Below are 6,232 nucleotides of genomic sequence, written 5' to 3'. Positions count from 1 at the left end.
TAATTGTTTACTCCATGTGTAACTCTGTGTTGTCTGTTCACACTGCTATGCTTTGTCTTGGCCAGGTCGCAGTTGCAAATGAGAACCTGTTCTCAACTAGCCTACCTGGTTAAATAAAGGTGAAATAAAAATAAAATAAAAAAATCAAATTGAGCTCGCTCAGTTTAGCTCAATGCTGATTGGCAAATTTTTATACTTTTTTTTTTGTCAAGGGAGGCCAGATGTTGGCAGGCTTCCATTGCCTTCAATGCTACAGCATCAGATAGATGACCTACACGTAGAGAGACAGAGGGGTCGCTGTTTCACTCGCTCGGATGCTTTCTCCTATGAGACACATTCAGCCTCTTGCGAATTGAATGAAATACACACCACTGTATATAGAATGTGCATGTAGGCTCCAACCCTATTGCCAAAAGAGACAATGATTGATAGCTTTGTCACCTGTAAGTAAACCCAGTAATGGCAGAGAGCTGAGAGAATGAGACAGGTTGACCCTCATTTCTTTCTGAAGACACGTTTTGTTTGAGAAACTCTTTCAGCCCCATCAGAGCCTGGGCCTCTTCACCCCGAACGAAGACGCCGTGTGACAGTACTCATTTCACTGCTACAGAGTGATGGAGAGGGACAGGCCTTAATTTTGTCACTTTCATCCCAAGATGGAATCACAGACTGTGAGAGGCCTCTCCTCCCTCAGTGATGGAAAGACTGATACAGACATTCTGGATGCAGCAGACTGAGGCAGCCAATCCCAGCCCAGCTCAGAGAGGAACAGGCACAGTGATACAGGCTGTCTCAAAGCAGTGATTACACTCTGATGCCATTCATTGGCTGTTTAACAGACCACTGTATTCATCTCCATGAAGCTGAGGCCCTGATGGAGGTTAGTGCCAGCTAACTGAGGTTCATCACCTAATAATGCCTTGTCTTTAAAATGTACTAAAACCACTGAGCATGGAGGACTTGGCATTATAATATCATCCAGTGATCAAGCTATTCTCAGAGCCTAGAAAGAGGACTGTGGACTGTGGTTTATTAGCTGCTAACTGGCTTTTTATTGACACTTAAAATACTGGGATGGAAAGACGTGTTTCACCATAACAATAATGTCAAACGTTCGTAGACAAAGCAAACCATGGAATAAGGTATGAGATATGAGGCACATGTATCCACGGTAATAAATCCCTGTCTCTGAGCCCTCTCAGTCTGGAGTCATGTGGAGGGATCACCACAAATACCTGAAAAGGTCAAGACATCCGGCTCCACTGCAGGTGGTCCTATCTCTTTCTCCTCTCCTCTCCTCTCCTCTCCTCTCCTCTCCTCTCCTCTCCTCTCCTCTCCTCTCCTCTCCTCTCCCTCTCACCTCTCGCCTCTCCTCTCTCCTACCCTCACTCTCACCTCTCGCCTCTCCTCTCGTCTACACTCTCACCTCTATTATCCTTTCTCCTCTCACCTCCTCTCACCTCTCATCTCCTCTATCCTACCCTCTCATCTCTCTCCTATCCTCTCAACTCTCTCCTCTCTCCTACCCTCTCCTCTCCTCTCACCTCTCCTACTCTCTCCTCTCTCCTATCCTCTCACCTCTCTCCTCTCCTCTCCTCTCACCTTTCTCCTCTCCTCTATCCTGCCCTCTGACCTCTGTCCTCTCTTCTCCTCTCTCCTACCTCTCACCTCTCTCCTCTCCTCTCTCATACCCTCTCACCTCTCATCTCTCTCCTCTCTCCTACCCTCTCATCTCTCTCCTATCCTCTCGCCTACTCTCTCACCTCTCTTCTCCTCTATCCTACCCTCTCACCTCTCCTCTCTCCTATCCTCTCAACTCTCTCCTCTCTCCTACCCTCTCATCTCTCTCCTCTCCTCTGTCCTACCCTCTGACCTCTGACCTCTCTCCTCTCTTCTCCTCTCTCCTACCTCTCACCTCTCTCCTCTAACCTCTCCTCTCCTCTCCTCTCCTCTCCTCTCCTCTCCTCTCCTCTCCTCTCCTCTCCTCTCCTCTCCTCTCCTCTCCTCTCCTCTCCTCTCCTCTCCTACTCTCTCCTCTCTCCTATCCTCTCACCTCTCTCCTCTCCTCTCCTCTCACTTTTCTCCTCTCCTCTATCCTGCCCTCTGACCTCTGTCCTCTCTTCTCCTCTCTCCTACCTCTCACCTCTCTCCTCTCCTCTCTCATACCCTCTCACCTCTCATCTCTCTCCTCTCTCCTACCCTCTCATCTCTCTCCTATCCTCTCGCCTACTCTCTCACCTCTCTTCTCCTCTATCCTACCCTCTGACCTTTCTCCTACCTCTCACCTCTCCTCTCCTCTCTCCTACCCTCTCACCTCTCCTCTCTCCTATCCTCTCAACTCTCTCCTCTCTCCTACCCTCTCATCTCTCTCCTCTCCTCTGTCCTACCCTCTGACCTCTCTCCTCTCTTCTCCTCTCTCCTCCTCTCACCTCTCTCCTCTAACCTAACCTCTCCTCTCCTCTCCTCTCCTCTCCCTCTCCTCTCCTCTCCTCTCCTCTCCTCTCCTCTCCTCTCCTCTCCTCTCCTCTCCTCTCCTCTCCTCTCTCCCCCTCTCACCTCTCCTCTATTCCACCCTCTGTTCTCTCCTCTCTTCTCCTCTCTTTTCCTCTCTCCTACCTCTCACCCCTCTCCTCTCTCCCCTCTCCTAACCTCCCACCTCTCACCTCTCTCCTACCCTCTCACCTCTCTCCTCTCCTCTCTCCTACCCTTTCACCTCTCTCCTTTCCTCCCTCCTACCCTCTCACCTCTCTCCTCTCCTCTCTCCTACCCTCTTACCTCTCACCTCTCTCCTACCTCTCCTCTCCTCTCCTCTCCTCTCCTCTCCTCTCCTCTCCTCTCCTCTCCTCTCCTCTCCTCTCCTCTCCTCTCCTCTCCTCTCACGTTATTTCAACATCCAATATTTGTTTATGGACTTTGGGAGGGGGAATAATCTTTCATTAACTGAGTTGGGATAGGAAGGGAAAACGGAAGGTGTATACTGCAGGTTGTAACCAGTGAGCACAAACCGGCCGTTCCATTCACACACGCTTACGAGGGTCTTACGCTTACGAGAGTCTTACGATCACTCTACATAATCCTGCTGTACTGTGCTTTATCTCCCTTTGTCCTCCTTGGAGTAATAGCCCCTTGTCCTCAATATATCAGTGGTGTCCAGGATCACTGGGTTTAAAAAGCTCCTGGAGCCTGGTACAATTAGAGGAGATGAAATGCACATCATTTAGATAAACTGCCCCATTTTATGCTCATAAAATAGTAATATAACCAAGTCTACTTAAAGGCTCATGAAATGTACTGGATTTAGTGCTGAACAGTACAATTATAGTGTGAAAAAAATGGGTCTTGAAATTGAATCCTTCGATCTTTCTACATTTTCTTCTTCGCATTGATTTTTTCTTTTTCTGGAAGTCACATCTAATGTTTTAATGTTTAATGTTTTAATGTTTCATTTTGTCAGAGCTTAATGATACACAATGACCAGATAAGTGATGCATGACTTTTAAAAAGTACTTGTTTTCTCAAGAAAACTGACATAAATATCAGGTCACACAGTTTCCATGTCTTTTCATTCAAGCCCTGGGGAAAGGTTTTGAACTCAGGCATTACTGTAATATCATGTTTGAAGTGTAATTGTTTACTGGTACTTTCATACAACCCCAATGTAATGAGAGCTGTGGAAAAAAACAATACTTGTATTTCATTCTTTGATGATTAGTAATTATTACATTTTCCTACTGTCATTAATTAAAAACCAAACCACTCATCAATCTGCAATGTTTTGTAGACATAATATTACACACAGATATTCAGTTCAACAATTAGCATGTTCAAGTTCATTGATTAATCAAGGGGTTTCTAATCAATAGCATACAGCACAAACAAACCCATTTCTCTTTATCTTCTGCTATGTGATGCTGCTGATGCAGATCCAACCCGCCAGACAACATCCACACAAGAATCTCACCAAGAGGAGGAACGTAGAGCTGATGATGAGAGTGTATGTTGCATAACACAACGTGTGGATTTCAGATTCATGGTGTAGCTAGCAGAAACTTTGCTCTCACTTTGTATTATTCTTCAAAATGAAAACGGAGTGTTTTTTTGACTGTCATTCTGAGAAATAACACATCTGCCTGGAGCCTTCAGTACATCATTACGATCTATATTTCTATTTTTATTCAAAACTTTGCACCAGTGATTGCACTGGGGTCAGAGAATTTAACCAAAAGTTCAGCCTAGCTTTGGGTTTGGACTGCATTGAATAGTTCAGCAGGAAATGTTGGTGTCTGTGTGAACACAATGTAGAATTTTCCTGATGTAGCCTTGTGCTGATGTAGCCTTGTCCTGATGGAGCCTTGTCCTGATGTGGCCTTGTCCTGATATAGCCTAGCCTTGTGCTGAAGTAGCCTTGTCCTGATATTTCCTAGCCTTGTCCTGATGTAGCATTGTCCTGATATAGCCTAGCCCTGTCCTGATGTAGCCTTGTCCTGATGTAGCCTAGCCCTGTCCTGATGTAGCCTTGTCCTGATGTAGCCCAGTCCTGATGTAGCCTTGCCTTGGTGTAGCCTTGTCCTGATGTAGCCTTGTCCTGATGTAGCCTAGCCTTGTCCTGATGTAGCCATATCCTGATATAGCCTAGCCTTGTCCTGATGTAGCCTTGTCCTGATGTAGCCTTGTCCTGATGTAGCCCTGTCCTGATGTAGCCTTGTCCTGATGTAGCCCTGTCCTGATGTAGCATTGTCCCGATATAGCCTTGTCCTGATGTAGCCTTGTCCTGATATAGCCTAGCCTTGTCCTGATGTAGCCTTGTCCTGATATTGCCCAGCCCTGTCCTGATGTAGCCTTGTCCTGTTATAGCCTTGTCCTGATGTAGCCTAGCCTTGTCCTGATGTAGCCTTATCCTGATATAGCCTTGTCCTGATGTAGCCTTGTCCTGATATAGCCTAGCCTTGTCCTGATATTGCCCAGCCTTGTCCTGATGTAGCCTTATCCTGATATAGCCCTGTCCTGATGTAGCCCTGTCCTGATATAGCCTTGTCCTGATGTAGCCTTATCCTGTTATAGCCTTGTCCTGATGTAGCCTAGCCTTGTCCTGATGTAGCCTTATCCTGATGTAGCCTTGTCCTGATGTAGCCCTGTCCTGATATAGCCTTGTTCTGATGTAGACTTGTCCTGATATAGCCTTGTCCTGATGTAGCCCTGTCCTGATATAGCCTAGCCTTGTCCTGATGTAGCCTTGTCCTGATATTGCCCAGCCTTGTCCTGATGTATCCTTGTCCTGATATAGCCCTGTCCTGATGTAGACTTGTGCTCATATAGCCTATCCCTGTCCTGATGTAGCCTAGTCCTGATATAGCCTGGCCTTGTCCTGATGTAGCCTTATCCTGATGTAGCCTTGTCCTGATGTAGCCTTGTCCTGATGTAGCCCTGTCCTGATATAGCCTTGTTCTGATGTAGAATTGTCCTGATATAGCCTTGTCCTGATGTAGCCCTGTCCTGATATAGCCTTGTCCTGATGTAGCCTTATCCTGATATAGCCCTGTCCTGATGTAGCCTTGTCCTGATATAGCCTAGCCCTGTCCTGATGTAGCCTTGTCCTGATGGAGTTGATTGTAATGCCATCTGAAGCAGTGCCACACAAGGAGAGTAATTACACACACAGCCGTGTTCCCTGTTCCAGCCTACAGCCCGGAGGAGGACCTGAACTCCACAAGGTTTTCATTAACTTCCATTATGTGTCTCTGAAGGCGTGCTCTTGTCTCATTTCACTTAGTCCAAGTGAGTTATTACTCCACCGCTCCGACTGAAACAGGCAACAATCTTATTGTAACTGCAGTATTTTTCAAATTCTGACTTTTAATACCTTGTTTCTTTTTTAAAACATATTTGTTATTTCCGCCGGCAGATTTTAAAACAGAAAAAAATCATAAAACCACAAAGATACGCACTCACACACACACACACACACACACACACACACACACACACACACACACACACACACACACACACACACACACACACACACACACACACACACACACACACACACACACACACACACACACACACACAATGAGAAATTGAGATTATGTATGTTGCTGATTGAACTCAGCCAGAAGCTCTTGAAGAGGAAGATCATCATGGTTGCACAGTTAGAAAGAACAAGCCTGAGCTTCCCCCTGCACTCCTCACAACAGGGGGGAGAGAGGCCTTCTCATCAAAGTTTGCCTTC

The sequence above is a fragment of the Oncorhynchus nerka genome, linkage group LG11, assembly GCF_034236695.1.
Source record: "Oncorhynchus nerka isolate Pitt River linkage group LG11, Oner_Uvic_2.0, whole genome shotgun sequence".
NCBI classification, from domain to species: Eukaryota; Metazoa; Chordata; class Actinopteri; order Salmoniformes; family Salmonidae; genus Oncorhynchus; species Oncorhynchus nerka.
The sequence above is the reverse complement of the archived record's forward strand: the minus strand, read 5'-3'. Positions refer to the sequence as shown.